The 17,307-nt window shown below is 43.6% G+C and overlaps 1 pseudogene; it reads left to right on the top strand.

Moving 5' to 3' along the window:
* Positions 1-15,921: 15,921 nt before the first annotated feature.
* Positions 15,922-16,906, top strand: LOC140476730 (L-lactate dehydrogenase B chain-like; annotated as a pseudogene).
* The last annotated feature ends 401 nt before the right edge of the window (positions 16,907-17,307 follow it).

Raw genomic sequence — 17,307 nt, 5'->3', positions numbered from 1 at the left:
TTTTGCCCAAAATGCTGTGGGGTTTTTCCCTGTTCTGTGGATGCTGCCTGACTTGCTGTGCTTTTCCTGCACCACTCCAATCCAGACTCTGATCTCCAGCATCTGCAGTCCTCACTTTTTTGTCTATATCCTTCCTTCACTCCATAGGAAGGAGGAAGAGGGAGATACCTAACTCATGATGATAAATAGTCTAGGCTAGCTGCAGCAAAGAATAAAAATACAAGAGCACTAGTTATTCACTACAGCTGCCAAGTTTACCCAGACCCTCTGGATTCTCCCTGCCTCGGGGTCATGTAAAAGCATCTTTTGAGAATGGACACACCAGCAAACACCTGGCATCACTAATGAAATCATATGACCTGTTGAAACAGTCCTATGAAATGAATTTAGTTGGTACCTTCAGTGTTTGTTTAGCTTCATTTTTAACAGTACTTCAGCTGTTTCTAATCTGTAACCTTTGAATGGGTTTCACTAATCATGCCATCTGCATGATAGTCTATTATCTAGAAATGCCTTGTCAGCCATACACTTAGGCTAAGAAGAAGTAAATTTTAATAACTCTAGGAGGTTAATGAGGATATAAGGGCACTCTGGAGCACTGAGCTAATGGTCTTGGAACAGGAGTTTAAAATCTCATTCTAGAAGTGGGGTATGTTAGAACAAATTTGGAATAACCATTTACTGAAAAAGGTAAATATCTTTTGAATTGCTCTAGCAAGCTATTCAGTGGTTTTAAAAGATTTGACAAACCACTTGATACTGACTCCATAAAGACACACAGCATAGGCAACCTTGTTGCATTCCCTTAGTTTGTAGCTGGGGATGTCAGGAGAGACAGTGGGACAAGCTACAGCTTGAAACTAACAACAGAAGTGATCAACGAATCTTAGCAACGTCTGTGGAGGGAGAGAGAAACTGAATCATGGCTTCAATTCCTGTGAACATTTTTCACAAGTCTCCCTCTCTCTCTCCCCAGATGCTTTCAGACCACCTGAGTTTCTCCAGATGTTACTTTTTTTGTTTCAGGTTTCCAGCAGCTGCAGTTCATTGTTCTAAGTTTGTGCCTGACAGACAATTTCCCAGGATCCTTCAGTATTGCCTTTGGTTGGTCCTGTCTCAATGTCACCTCTATTCAGTAGTACAATAACACACAGGAGAAACTGATCCTGACAGTTAACTCCAGTCTCCATGATGTCTCTTGGCACAGATTAAATGTGGGTGAGGAAACCTCCCAATGATTACTTCCTGCTCCCTTCATCCTACTGATGAACCTTCCTTGAGCATCACAAAGAGACTGGGGAGGGGAATTCAGTCACTATCACCATATGTCTGTTACACACTATTAACCCCTGACTAATACACCTAACCTACACATTCCTGAACACTATGGACAATTTAGCATAGCCAATTCACCTAACCTCCAGGAAACTGGAGAACCCGGAGGGAACCCTCACAGACATGGGGAGAATGTGCAAGCTCTACATAGACAATTGCCCAAGGCTGGAATCGAACCCAGGACCCTGTGAGGCAGCAGTGCTAACCGCTGAGCCACCATGCCACCCCAGAACTGTTAGACTGGTTGTTCCATCACCTGTACAGACCCAATGTAACAGAGGAAGAAAGAAACCTACTTGGCCTCATCCTCACCAGACTAACTGAGAAAGATGCATTTCTCATGACCGTATTTGTAGGAGTGACCACCATACAGTTGTTGTGGAGACTATTGCAAGATTACAGAGAGGACATCCTTTGATCAATAATTTGCCCTCCACTTCATAAGCTTCAATTTTAGTTAACTGCCTATGATCAGGGTCTTCATCAAATGACTTTTTGAACTCTCAGCGTTCCTATCATTGATGGTCAGCAGGTCAATACAAAAGTGAAGTGAGAAATGCTAAATGAATTATCAGTCTCAGACCCCTACTGAAATCCCCGCCTCCATGTTATCCTGCTGTCATCTTTTTCTCTCATTTCATATGAAGTCACAACGAGAGTTGGTCACCTCTGTATGCATCTCCTCCTGTCATTCCCTATTCAACCCCTCAATATACTAGTCTCTTACCACCTCACCTTTCCACTGGGTCTCAGGCTGTTGTCTTCCCCTTCTTCCTGACAGTTCCATCTCAAACATTCATACACACACACCCTTTTCCTCTTTCTCATCTCAATAGATAGCCAGACCAATCCAATCTCTTCTACTTTCTTTGTCCACACAATTCTCACTGACCCTCTGCTGGTTCATTATTTTAAGTGTTGCTGTTCTCCACACAAAGTAAGAGCAGAAGTAAGCGGCACGGTGGCTCAGTGGTTAGCACTGCTGCCTCACAGTGCCAGGGACCCGGGTTCAATTCCCGCCTCAGGCGACTGTCTGTGTGGAGTTTGCACATTTTCCCCGTGTCTGCGTGGGTTTCCTCTGGGTGCTCCGGTTTCCTCCCACAGTCCAAAGATGTGCAGGTTAGGTGAATTGGCCATGCTAAATTGCCCGTAGTGTTAGGTAAGGGGTAAATGTAGGGGTATGGGTGGGTTGTGCTTTGGCAGGTCGGTGTGGACTTGTTGGGCTGAAGGGCCTGTTTCCACACTGTAAGTAATCTGTAAATCTGTAAGCCATTTGATTCCTCAAGCCTACCCTGCCTTTCAGTAAGATCATTGCCGATCTGTTTGTGTTTGAATTCCACATTCTCATCTACTGCAATAACCCCAATTGCCTTACCTCCACTTTAAAGATATTAAATGATCCAACCTCCATCGTCTTCGGATGCAGAGAGTTCCAAAGTTGCACAATCCACTGAGTGAAAGTATTTCTCATCTTTGTCCGGAAAGAGTGACCCTTAATTTTAAACAGTGTTATGAGTTCTGAACTGACTCACAAGAAGAAAAGTCCTTTCCACTTCCATCTTATCAAAGACCATTCAGGATCTTATACACTTTAATCAAATCATCCCTTGCATTAATAAACTCCAATGAAAATAAGCCCAATCTCATTCGACCTATCCCCAAAAGACAACCTAATAATCCCAGATACTAATCTAGAAAATCTCCATTGAACTGTCTCTTATGCACTTACACTCTTCCTTAAATGCAGAGACCAAAATGGCGCACATCCATCTCAGCACCCACTTCTAATTAGTATCTCGTTGTTCTTCTTGATATTACCCAGCTTTCTGGATGATAATAACAAGATTGTTCCAACAATTGACTTGGATTTCTTCTTCTGAGTTTCAGTGAAAGATCTCTTTGCATAGAACAATGTTCAGTCAATTCAATCCATTTTATGAGGTATCAAGAAATGGCTGAAGGCACTGGATACAGCTATGTTTATGCACATATTAACATTCTAGATGAAAATGTGTTCAAGAGCTAGCTCCATCTCATCTTAGCTTTTCCAGTACAGTTCCAACATTGTAGCTACTCAATAATGTTAAAAAATTGTCCAAATACTTTCCACAAACAGCAGGAAAATCCAGTCCAGTCAATTATCTCCCCATCCTGAAACAGCGAAGGAAGGTGTCATCAACAGGGCTACTAAGCTGCATTTGCTTATCACCAAACTGCCCACTGGTGTTCTCTTTGGGTTGTCAAGGAAATTTGAGTCAGGCAGTTCAGGAGAGATATTATGAAGCACTTCTGCACACAAAGGATTGTAAAGATTTTGAACTCTCTTCCACAAATTATAGTTGATATTAGGTAAGTTGTTCGTTTTAAACCTGAGATAATTCTTTTTTAAGCAAAAGTATTAAGGGATATAGGCCAAAGAAAAGTATATGAAGTTAGGCCACAGATCAACCATGACCTCATTGAATGTTGGAATAGGCTTGAGGGGCTGAATGGTCTACCTCCATTCCCATGCTGTTACCTCCTCAAAACATTCTAGTCAATTTCTCAGAAATGACTTTTACTTCATGAAGTCACTCTGACTGCTTAATCATATAATGCATTTCTAAATGTTCTGTTACTATATCGTTTAACATTAATTCTAACATTTTCCCAATATCAGACATTGGGATTACTGGCCGATAGAGTGACCTCTTTTTTTTGTCTCCTTCCTGTTTTAAGTAAAGTTGTTACATTGGCAGTTGCTCTGGGTAATATGAACTGGACAGATTGGAAGAGATAAAGAGAGAGTGATATAGTTTAGAGTGATCAACAATGGAAGCTAACACTGTATTTTGTGATGATGTGATGGGGAAACAGCACAAAACTGAGAAACAGCAGGGAGCTAAGTATAGATATGTGGGGGGCTACTGATATAAATGTGCTGTGGCAGTGGAGGGAAACCATTGCAGTAGAATCTCTGGTTATGGCTGGACAAATAGAAGCAAAATTAACACTTTCTGAATGGAGGAAGGCAATGGAGGAGAATAGGAACGTGGGAGCGGAGTAGGCCATTTGGTCCCAGAAAGCTGCCCTGTCATTTGAAACCATGGATGATCATCTACCTGAATGGCATTTCCTCACACTGTGTTCAACTATGTAAACTATAGGAACTGGTCAACAAGCAAGGAGGAATAGTTTACTCTGGTCACAGTTATAAAGCATGTCACAAAGCCATGGACTCATTGTGACACAGAAAAGGGCATCTGCCCCAAGGAGTCTATGCTGCCTCTCTATACAGCAATCCAATTCGGCCCAATCGCCAGCTCCATTCCTGTTGTTCTGCATGCTCTCAAGTGCCCATCCCACTTCCTTTTGAAATCATTAATTGGCATCACTGCATCACCCTTGTGGGCATTGGTTTCTAAGTTGTTACCACTCGCTGAGATGAAATGTTCTTCCTCACATACCCCTCAATATCTCCAGACTATAACCGCAAATGTGTGTCCCCTAGTCCATCGATCATCAACTAATGGGAACAGCTTTCCTTTGTCCATCTTATCTCAAACCGCCATAATTTTGTTCATTCTCTCCTTGATCCCCTTTCCTCCAAAGAGAACAACCCCAGTTTCTCCAAATCTTGTAACTAAAATCCCTTATCCCTGAAACAATTATGGTAAATCACTTCTGTACCTTCTCAATGTAAGGCGAAGAACCTTGGCGAAGAATCTTGGTTTTTAGGTAGTCATAATGGGTGGGAGGATTCCATAATATCGCTTCACCTGGCGCCATGTAATTTGAGGAGACCATGGTGGCTTCCATTTGATTTAGTCAGAGAGCTCAGAGGCTCACCACCACATTTCCCTCTGTCTTCATGCCAGTCTTACCAACCACAACTAGACCCTGCCCCCCATCCCCAACCTTCTGGGATTTCTATTACTAGGAATGTCTGTGGATAGATATGACTTTGAATATAAATACAACAATAGCATCAACATCAAACTTGATGTATATTGTGACGTTGACATAGTAAGGTTTTGCAAGATGCATCATCAGAAAAAAAATAACAACAAGGCATTAGGAGAAGTGACTCAAAGTTTGGTCCAAGAGTTAGGTTTCAAGAAGCACCTTAAATATTTATTAGGGAGAGAATTCCAGACCTTGCATCCCAAACTCTGAATCCATGGTTACTAATGGTAAATTGATGAAAATTGTGACTGTTTAAGAGACCAGAATTAAGGAAGTATGGAGATGTCAGTCAGCTATGGGTCTAGAGGAGATTACAGAGAAAGGGAACACAGGGGTTAGAATACATTACATGGATAGGAATGATGTTGTTGTAATTTGATCAAGGGATGTGACCCTCATTGGCTAGACCAGCATTTGTTGCCAGCTCCAATTTGAACAGAGTAGCTTGCTAGGTCATTTCAGAGGGCAGTTAAGATTCAACCACGTTGCTGTGGGTCTGGAGTTACACATGGCCAGACCAGGTAAGGATGGCAGATTTCCTTAAAGGGCATTTATGAACCAGATGGGTTTTCACAAAATTAAATAATGGCTTTGTGGTTCGCATTAGGCTAGCTTTTAATTTCAGTTTTGTTTTAATTGAGTTCAAATTTCAAAATCTGCTAAAGGTGGGATTTAAACCCATATACCCAGATCATTACCCTGGAGTTCTGGTAACTAGCTAAATTACATTGCTACTACACAACAGCCTCCCATAATGAAGAAGGACTGAATGAGCTTGCAGAGTTAGGATGGTTGAGGGGACTGGAGATAGTCAAGAGATAGGGAGGGATGCAAGGATGTGGGGAGATTGTGGAGATAAGAGTACAGTTGTAAGAATTGGAGGAGATAAGAGAGATTGCGTCCATCTTTATATGCTGCTCATATGACAAGCCCTTCATTCCCAAGATCATTCTTGTGAACCTCATCTGGACCCTCTCAAAGCCAGCACATCCTTCCTTAGATACACGGCCCAAGTTTCTCACAATGTTCCGCACAGACCACTTATTTGGAATATTGCAAGCAGTTTTGGGCCCCGTATCAAACAAAGAGTGTTTTAGCCTCGGAGGGGGTCCAGACAAGGTTTACAGGGACAGCATTGCTGCCTCACAGCACCAGGGATCTGAGCAACTGTCTATGTGAAGGTTTTACATTCTCCCCGTGTCAGCGTGGGTTGCCTCCAGTTGGTCCTGTTTCCTCCCACAGTCCAAAGACGTGCAGGTTAGGAGGATTGGCTATGCTAAATTGCCCATCACGTCTCGGCATGTATAGGCTTAGTGGGTTAACCATGGGAAATAGAGTTACAGGGTTAGAGAAGGGGGGTGGGTCTGAATGGGATATTCTTCGGAGGGTTGGTGTGGACTCGATGGGCCAAATGGCCTGCTTCTACACTGTATGGATTCTATGATGTTTCCAAGATTTGTATGAGGATTTTTGGTCTGTACTCAATGTTTAGAACAATGAAATTTACAGAACACTGACAGGCCTGGATAGAGTGGGCATGGAGAAGATGGCTTCACTGACAAGGGAGACTAGTACCTCAAATTCAAAGGATGACCCTTTAGAAACGAGATGAGGAATCTGTGGAACCCATTGCTGCAGAGGCTGTGGCGGCTAAATCATTGTATTTGAGACAGAGATAGATAGGATCTTGGTTAGTAAGGGGATCAAGGGTTATGGGGAGAAGGCAGGAGAATACAGTTGAAGAATGTATCAGCTACGATTAAATAGCAGAACAGACTCTTTGGGTTTAATGGCCTGCTCATGTATGTTATGATCTTAAAGAGATCGGGGTGGAGTTGCATAGATAAAGGAATGATGTAGGAGCTGGAGGAGATTTTAGAGGCATGTAGCACTGTAGGAGTTTGGAGGAGTTTACAAAGATAAGGATGGTTGAAGGAGCTGAATATGGAGTGGGAATTATGTGGAGTTGGAGGAACATGAAGAGTTAAGGAAGGCTGTAGTAACCAAAGTTCTGCACAGCTCCAACATGATCTCCCTGCTCGTATAATCCATTTCTGATAAAGGCAAGTGTCCCGTATGCCTTCTTAATTACCCTATTAACCTGTTGTGCAACACTTACCCCAAGATCCCACAATTCCTCAGAGCTTCCTAATGTCTTGCCATTCATTGAGTACTTCATTGTTTAGTTCCTTCTGTGTCCCTTCTCATTTATCAGAGTTAAATTCCATCTGCCATTAATCTGCCCATCTGATCAATCCATTTATATCCTCCTGTAATTTAACACCTTCCTTCTCACTATCAACAACCCAGCCAATCTTTGTGTCATCCTCAAACTTATTATCCTCTCCACATTGTCATCTATAATCATTTATGAATACCACAAACAATAAGAGATCCAGCACTGATCCCTGTCATACATCACCACACACTATGCAACAGTCACAGAGACAGCCTTCCATCGCCACCCTCTATCTCCTGTCACTCGGCCAATTTTGCATCCAACTTGCCAAGTTACCCTGGATCCCATTAGCTTTTAGTGTTGAGAGTGTGGTGCTGGAAAAGCACAGCCTGTCAGGCAGCATCCGAGGACAGGAGAATTGACATTATGGGCATAAACCCTTCATCAGGAATAAGCCCTTTATTCTTGATGAAGGGTTTATGCCAGAAATGTTGAGTCTCCTGCTCCTCGGATGCTGCCTGACCTGCTGCACTTTTCCAACACCACACTCTTGACTCTGATCCCAGCATCTGCAGTCCTCACTTTCTACTCCCATGAGCTTTTACCTTCTTTATCAATTTCCTATGTGGGGCCTTGTCAAAGGCCTTGCTTAAACCCATATACACCATAGCAACTGCCCTACCCTCATCCAAACACTTGGTCACCTCTTTGAAAACTTCCACCAGATTTGTGAGGCATGGTCTCTCTCTGACAAAGCTGTGCTGACTATTGGTGATCAAACTTTGCCTCTCTAAATGGAGATTAACTTTCTCCTTCTGTGTTTTCTCCAATAGTTCCCCTACCACTGAGGTGAGTCTGACTTATCTATAGTTCTCTGGTCTATCTTTACCACCCTTCTTGTAAAGTGTAACCACTTTAACTGTCCTCCAGTCCTCTGGCACCTCTCCTATGGCCAGAGATGATTTCAAACTTTGTTTAACTTCCTCCCTCATCTCCCACAGCACTCTGGGATACAGCTCATCCAGACTTGGGGATTTATCCCCTTTTAAATCTACCAAAACCTCCATTACCTCTTTGCTTCTTCTATCAATCTGCTCAAAAACTTCACAGTCCATCTTCTTGAATTCTGTACTTACACCCTTCGTGTCCTGATTAAAGACAGATGTGAAATACTCATTTAACTCTCTACCAATACCCTCCAGCCTCAAGTATAGATTGCTTCCTTGGTTCTGATTAGACACTTCTCTTTTCCTGGTTATTCTCTTCCCCTTAATATACTTGTAGAATATTTTGGGAGTCTCCCTAAACTTGTCCGTCAGTGTTATTTCAAGCCTCTCTTTGCTCTCCCATTTGCTTTTTAAGTCCCTCCCGCATTTCCCATACTCCTCCTGGGCCTCAATTGTTCTGCTCCCATTGTACCTATTTCCAGCTCTCTTTTCCTTTCTGTCCAGTCCTCAGTATCCAACCTTCTCTGGGCTGATTGCTTCTGCATTTCACCCAAAAGGGAACATGTTGGGCCAGTACTCCCCCCAGACCTTTTTAATGCCTCCAACTGTTTTGCTGTAGGTTTACCCTCAAATGGCTATTCCCACTTGTTTTGGCCAGATACTGCCTTAATTTAATTAAATCTGCCTTACTCCAATCCAAAACTCTCTTTTGCAGATCCCCTTTCTCCTTCTCCATTACAAATCTAAAGAATACAATATGGGGTTTCTCTATCACTAACATGCTCCCCACTGTCACCTCAAACATCTGTCTGGCTTCATCCCTAGAATTAGCTCCAACACCATACTGTCCCTTGTTGGACCTTCTACATGTTAAGATAAAAAGCTCACCTGAGTACATTACAAGGATTCTGCCCCCTCTAACCTCTTTATACTCTGATTATCCCAATTATCAGGGAAGTTAAAATCCCTAATATTTCCCTATTATTATTTTTATATGCCTTAGTGAAGTGTCTACATACCTGCTCCTCAATTGCCCACTGAGTGTTTGGGGACCTATAGTACATTCCTAACAGTGTGGCTGCTCCCTTCTTATTCCTAAACTCTACCAACAGAACCTTACTTGATGACCCTTCCAATGTATTGTCTGGCCTTATTGCAGTAACTAACTCCCTAACTAATAATGTAACACCACCTCCACCTTTACACTCTCCCCTGTCCAACCTGGAGGTCCTTCATCCCAGAATATTAAGTTGTCAGTCTTGTCCCTCCCTCAACAACGTCTCTCCAATGACAACATTGCAGTCCTACGTGTCAGTCCATACCTTTAACTCATCTTACCTCTAATGCTCCTGGCATTAAAGTAGAGGCCATCCAGACTTGCCTTTGAGGCACCACATGGCTGAACTTGTCTCCTTTTCTAAGTTATGCTGTGTCAATTTAAACTAATGCACTGTGGCTCCTACCCCTGCTAAACTAGTTTAAAATGCTCCGAACAGCACTAGTAAACATTCCCACAAAGATGTTGATTCCATTCTTGTTCAAGTTCAGACCGTCTCATTTGTAGCAGTCCTACATTTTCCAGAAACAGTCCCAGGAATCTTAAACACTCCCTGTTGCACCAACTCTTGACGCATGCATCCATCTGCTTTACTCCCTTATTTCTTTACTGGAAATAATCTTGACATTACAACCTTCAAGGTCCTGTTTCTTACTCTACTGCTTATCTTCCTGAACACTTCATGTCATTGGTACAATGTTTTCCTTATCATCCTTTTTCTTCAGGATGCCCTGCAGCTTCTCAGTGACATCTCCAAACCTGGCACCAGATAGCCCTCCCAAAACAAAACATAAAATTACTTACTTGTCTAATCATTTATGGATCAGTGGATAAATCTGGGGATTGAATGGCCTAATACTTCGACAAAAAAGACAATTTGTCACGTCTTAAATTTTGAGGAGCTGGTATTGGACTGGGGTGTACAAAGTTAAAAATCACACAACATCAGGTTATAGTCCAGCAGGTTTATCTGGAATTACTAGCTTTCAGAGCGCTGCTTCTTCATCAGATCCTGAAGCAGGTCCTGCTCCATAACCTGTCTGCAGTTATTGATTTTACCCTGCTCCATAACCATCTGATGAAGAAGCAGCGCTCTGAAAGCTAGTGCTTCCAGATAAACCTGCTGGACTATAACCTGGTGTTGTGTGATTTTTAACTTCCGTCTTAGAAGCATAGCAGGAGGACCAGGAGTAAGCCATTCAACCCTTGGAGCCTGTTGTGCCATTCAGTATGCTCATGGCTGATTGTTCAACTCAGTACCATGTCTCTATTTGTTCCTCACCACCTTTGATACCTTAAGCTCTAAGTACGACGTCTAATTCAATGCTTTGACCTCAACCACGGTCCATGGCAGTAAATTCCACAGGCTCACCACTGTCTGGATGAAGCATTTCTCCACTTCTTTGTTCTGGCCTGTCCTATATCCTTACACTTTTGATCCCTTCTCTAGATTCCCCGATCATTGGGGACATCCTTCCTGTGTCTACCCGTGTCCAGTCTTGCAGAATTTTATAGATGTCTATGAAACCACCCATTATTCTTTGAAACCCTAGTGAAGATATTCCCAACTGATCCAGTCTCTTGACATCCCAGATATCAGTCTTGCACTTATCAGGACAATTTATAAGAATATAAATTCAAAGAGAAATCCAACATTTATACTGCATGTAAAGAGAGTGCTGATTGGTTGGTAAGTGAATCTATAATGGTAGAGGTATCATGGAGAATGCACCCTGAAATAACTCCACAGATGCCAGTATCCCATTACCAGTCACCCTTTACTTATAGGAGACACTGATCTTGACACTACCTTGACACTGATCCAGCCCCCTCAAAGCCAGCTCTCAGAGTGAACAGTATGTCTGACACTCCTGTTTATATCTGTCAGCCAGGACTCCCTGATTGGACCAGATTACAGCCCCAATCAGGGAACTCAGATTCCATGAGGTTCAACTGGCCGACCTCATTACGATCACTGCAGCCCTCTCCCTCCGAGTCCGAGGACATAGGCCTATTCTTTTCTTTTTGTAGTCCCTCCTGGGGCGGTTTCGCACCAGGTCAGGTACCTCCAACTCTCTCTCTGGTACTGGTGGTGTGTAATGCACAGTAAATTACCTCTTACACCGGAGTATCTCAGAAGAAATTCAGATGTCACACAACATCAGGTTATAGTCCAACGGGTTTATTTGAAATCACAGCTTTCAGAGCGCTGCTTATTTGTCAGATGAAGTGGAGGGAAGAACACAGGCACAGAATTTATAGGCAGAGATATAATTGCAAAAACTTCATTCCCTTCTTCAGGTGGTAAAGGCATTGAGGCAATGATACCTGCCATATCCATCTCGGATTCTGAAATATTTTAAATGCTTGACAGAGAGGGAGAACCTCTCTGGGCGGCACGGTGGCACAGTGGTCAGCATTGCTGCCTCACAGCGCCAGAGACCCGGGTTCAATTCCCGCCTCAGGTGACTGTCTGTAAGGAGTTTGCTCGTTCTCCCCGTGTCTGCGTGGGTTTCCTCCGGGTGCTCCGGTTTCCTCCCACAATCCAAAAATGTGCAGGTCAGGTGAATTGGCCATGCTAAATTGCCCGTAGTGTTAGGTGTAGGGGTAAATGTAGGGGAATGGGTCTGGGTGGGTATGCTTCGGCGGGTCAGTGTGGACTTGTTGGGCCGAAGGGCCTGTTTTCACACTGTAAGTAAACTAAAAAAAAACCCTCGGGTTTCTGAATAGTCTGAAAGGCAGTCAAGGAGCTGGACACATTTTCCTCTCACAATGTTTGTGAGTTTGCAGTTTTCATATAGTCCATATGTTGTCTCTCCCGCTTAGCATAGTCTTGAGTCTGACCTTTGCATTCCCGATGCCATTTTACCCTCACCCCCCCAAGTCCAGGAAGATTAGATTTAACCTGGTGCAGAGTCTTCTTCTCATTAGCAACTCTGCTGGAGCTATGCCTATAGTTCTATATGGGATGGTCCTATAATCAAACAGGAACCAGGACAGTTTGGTATTTAGGAAAACTTTAGGCTGTTTTTCAAGCCTGCTAAAGTTCAGATTCCTTTTCCTGCCAGACCATTGGATGACAGATGGTATGGAGCTGTCCCTATATGCTGAATAACATTAGACTTTAGGAAATACTCCAATTACTTGTTGGTAAACGAAGCCCTATTGTCTGTGACCAATACTTCCAAGATTCCGTGAATTGCAAAAGATGCGCGCAGTTTTTTATTGTCATCCCTATGTTTGACGAGTGAACTCTATGAAGGACCAGTCACTTTGAGTGGGCCTCCATAATGACTAAGAACATGTAGCCTAAAAGATTCTGCATAGTCAATGTGTCACCAAGTTCAGGGTTTAGCTGGCTGTTCCCACAAAAGTGACAGAGTGCTGGCAATTTTTGTCCTTGTTGGCACTCTGGGCACTGCCCCACCAACACAGCTATGTCTGCATCCAATCCTGTCCATCAGACATAATGTCTCGCCAACATCTTCATTTTGGAAACCCCTGGATGACACTTGTGGAGTTTAACCAGTATCTGGCGATGACCTTTGACCGGGATAATCACTCTTGCTCCCCATAATATGCCATCCTCTCCTGTGATTGGGTTTCTCTGGGTCTAAAGAAGTTTCAGTTCTGGTTGTTATGGCCCTTTGATTTCCTGCATCACCAGCAGCTGTTTCAGTTATGCCAGGACTGGATTTTTCTGTGTCCAAATCCTGATATTGGCAGCTTTGACTGGAAATGTGCTCAGAAAATTTAAAACCATTCCAGACCCTTTCAGTTGTGGTATCAGGAGGTGGCTCAATGCAATTGCATTTGCGACTGGTGTTCCAACTTACAACTCTACACCAATTAGAATTGGGGCTCAGCACTGAATTCGGCCTGAAACTATGGGCAGCACTGCCTTTCCTCTTTAAGTAGACCAGCAGGGGTTTGTCGTCTGTTATTATTACAAATGTATGTCCTTAAAGGTATTCCTGACTCCAAATATGACCATTGAATCTTCCTGCTCTATCTGGACTATTTATGCTCTGCATTAGCCAAAGTCCTGAATGCATTCGTAATTGGGTGTTCCTCTCCCTCGGGCCATCTAGGAGCTGGTGGTACCCCAATGCTGTACAAGGAGGCATCACATGTCAATAAAAGATCTTACTTGGGGTCATAATGTTCCAACACCTTACTGGATGATAGCTGTTTCTTCACTTCCCTGAAAGCTATAGCTTGGCTATGTGACCATTTCCAAGGCTGACCCTTCTTTAAGAGTTGGTGCAACAATATCAGGATGAAGGCCAGGTTATGTAGGAACTTTTCATAATAATTTTCATTAGCCCAAGGAAAGACCTAAGCTCCATAAGACCATAAGAGTGGAAGTAAGGCCATTCGGCCTATTGAGTCCACTCCGCCATTCAATCATGGCTGATGAGCATTTCAACTCCACTTACCCGCACTCTACCCATAGCCATTAATTCCTTGCGAGATTCAGAATTTATCAATCTCTGTCTGAAGACATTTAACATCCTGGCCTCTACTGTGGTCCATGGTTTTGCGAGATTCAGAATTCCACAGGCTCACCACTCTCTGGCTGAAGAAATGTCTCCTCACTTCCATTCTAAATTGACCCCTTCTAATTCTAAGGTTGTGCTCACGGGTCCTTGTCTCCTCGTATAACAAACAACTTCCCAGCCTCCACCCTTTCTACGCCATGCATTATCTTGTAAGTTTCTATTAGATCTCCCCTCAACCTTCTAAATTCTAATGAATACAATCCCAGGATCGTCAGCCATTCATCATATGTTAGGCCTACCATTCCAGGGATCATCAGGGATCCAGTATAGATGTGGGAGTCAGGACACCTTTGATTGCCCTCACTTGATCTTCCAATGGGCGTAACTCAGTCTTGTCGACTCTGCAACCAACTGGGTCATTTAATGTGGTAACCTCTTCCTGGAGAAAAGGCCTGAACTGTCCCCATTCACCAGCACCCTCCTACACCTGGCTGAGCTCATCCTAGCAACAGGAGAATCGACGTTTCGGGCATAAGCCCTTCTTCAGGAATCTCCCTGAGCTCATCCTACTCTAAATAACTTCTATTTTAACTCCTCTAATTTTCTTCAGGTCAGAAGGGTACCTGCATGGGAGAAAGTGAGGACTGCAGATGCTGGAGATCAGAGCTGAAAATGTGTTGCTGGAAAAGCACAGCAGGTCAGGCAGCATCCAAGGAGCAGGAGAATCGACGTTTCGGGCATGAGCCCTTCTTCAGGAATTCTTCAGGGCCCCAGTTCTGCCTGTCTCTTTGTGCGGTACATGGAACATTTTCTGTTCCATCCTATTTTGGCTGCCACCCACAACCCACTTTCTCCAGGATATCAATGATATCATCCATGCTGCTCCCTCTCTCACCTGACATTGTAAATGTTTATCAATTTTACTTTCTGTTTCCACCCCACTCTCGGGCCAAATCTGACTCCTCCCTTCCCTTCCTCAACATCTGTGTGCCCCTTTCTGGGGATAGGCTGGCTAGCAATGTTCACTACAAGCCAATCAACTCCCATAGTTACCTGAAGGACACATCCTCACACCCTGCTTCCTGTAACACTCTATTCAATTCTCCCAGTTCCTCTGTCTCTGTCATGTCTGTTCTGATGATGCCAACTTTGACAAGGGGCTTCCAAAATTTCCATCTTGTTCCTAAATTGAGGATTCCTCAGCATGGTACTTGGCAGCACCCTCAACTAGGTCTGATCCATCTTCTGCATTTTACCCTCACCCCCTCTCTTTCCTTCCACAACAGCGATAGAGTCCCCCTTGTCCTCCATCCCACCAGCATCCACATCCACATCCAGAGGATCATTGGTCGCCATTTCCATCACCTCCAGGGGGTGCCACCTCCCCTCCCCTGTCAGCCTTCTGTAAGGCCATTCCCTCCGAGACACCTGGTCCAATCCACCTTCAATCCCAATATTACTCCCACAGCATATTTCCCGGCAACCGTAGAAGGGGTACCACCTGCCTATTTACTTTGTCTCTCCTCAGTATTCAATCAGTAGCCAACAGTCCAAACACATCTTCCAGGTGAAGCAGTGCTTTACCTGCACTTCTCTTAATCTAGACTACTGCATTTGCTACTTCTAATTTGGTCTCCTCTACACTGGGGAAACAAAGCGTAGACTGCGTGACCACTTCACAGAGCACCTACGCTCTGTCTGCAAAAAAGACCCTGAGCTTCCAGTTGCCTGCCACTTTAACAAACCATCATGTTCCCTGGTCAACATCCCTGTCTCGGGCTTGCTGCAGTGAGCAGAAGCTGGAAGAACAGTACCTCATTTTCCACTTGGGAATTGTAGTGATTGGAATCAGGCGGAACTTGTTGACTATGATTGGGGTTGTAACCTAGGCCAATCAGGAAGCCCTGGCCAACCAATATGCCAAATTGCAAACTTCTGGAAAACAGCTTGGCAACAATGCTGCAGAAACTTATCAGTCCTGTTTATCGAGATGGATCTGAAGCCTCAAGAAATAAGGTCACCATTGTAGGTGTGGGCCAGGCTGGGATGGTGTGTGCTGTTAGCATTCTTTTAAGGGAACTAACCAATGAGGTGGCCTTTGTTGATGTTCTGGAAGACAAACTGATGGGTGAAATGATGGATCTTCTTCATGGCAGCCTGTTTCTCAAAACTCCAAAGATTATGGCTGATAAAGATTATATGTTAACCACTAATTCTTGAGTTGTGGTTGTTACTGGAACTTGTCAACAAGAGGGTGAGAGCCGACTGAATCTGGTCCAGAGAAATGTCAACATCTTTAACTTCATCATACCCAGATTGTAAAGTACAACCTCAACTGCACACTCATTGTGGTATCCAATCCAGTTGATATTCTGACGTACATACGGTGGAAGATGAGCAGATTTCCAAAGAACCATGTGATTGGTAGCAGCTGTAATTTGGATTCTACTCGATTCCATTACCTGGTGGTTGAGAAACGTGGGCTCCATCCATCCAGTTGCCATGGTTGTGTGCTCGGTGAACACGGAGATTCTACAGTTTCCGTTTGGAGTGTTGTAAATGTAGCAGGAGTTGGTCTGCAGCAGCTGAGCCCTGATATAGGAACTGCTCAGGACAAGGAGAACTGGAAAGACATCCACAAAATGGTGGCAGATAGTGCTTATGAAGTGATTAAACTGAAAGGATATAGTAATTGGGCCATTGGCCTCAGTGTTGCTGAACTGACTGAATCCATTGGGAAGAATTTGAAACAGATTTGCCTAGTATCCAGCATGGTAAAGGGTATGTATGGCATAGAGGATGAAGTCTTCCTCAGTAGGTACTCAGTGCAGACGATCTAACTGATGTCATAAATCAAACTCTGAAAGATGATGAAGTAGCCCAGCTGAGAAAGAGTGCTGAGACATTGTGGAAAGTTCAGAGGGAACAGAAGGATCTGTAATTTTGAGACTGACTGCAGTGCTCCTTTCACTGAGGCTGCAAAGGAACCAATTGCAGCAAGATACGTGTATCCTGTAAACTCTGATTCCATGATTGTAATGGGTGTATTCTCAAATATTAACTGGCCCAAATTAAATGGTTATCACTTTAAAAAATAAAATAAAACAAGTAAATACAAAACAAAATTAACAGGAGATTTAGAATCTCCTCAGTTTGGGGACTGACTCTGAGCTGGCTGATCACAGCCCAGTGTACTGAGCATAAGTAACTAAAGGGTGACTTGGTGACAGGATACCGGCCTCTATGCAGATATTTCAGTGGCGACAGGGGTAAACAGGATGTACTTCAAGAACATTCGCTTGGAACAGTCATCTGGAGTTGGGGTAAGCATTTCTGGCATTG

This window comes from Chiloscyllium punctatum, chromosome 5 (genome assembly GCF_047496795.1).
Source record: "Chiloscyllium punctatum isolate Juve2018m chromosome 5, sChiPun1.3, whole genome shotgun sequence".
NCBI classification, from domain to species: domain Eukaryota; kingdom Metazoa; phylum Chordata; class Chondrichthyes; order Orectolobiformes; family Hemiscylliidae; genus Chiloscyllium; species Chiloscyllium punctatum.
Note: the sequence above shows the minus strand (reverse complement) of the source record. Positions and strands in the feature narration are given on the sequence as shown.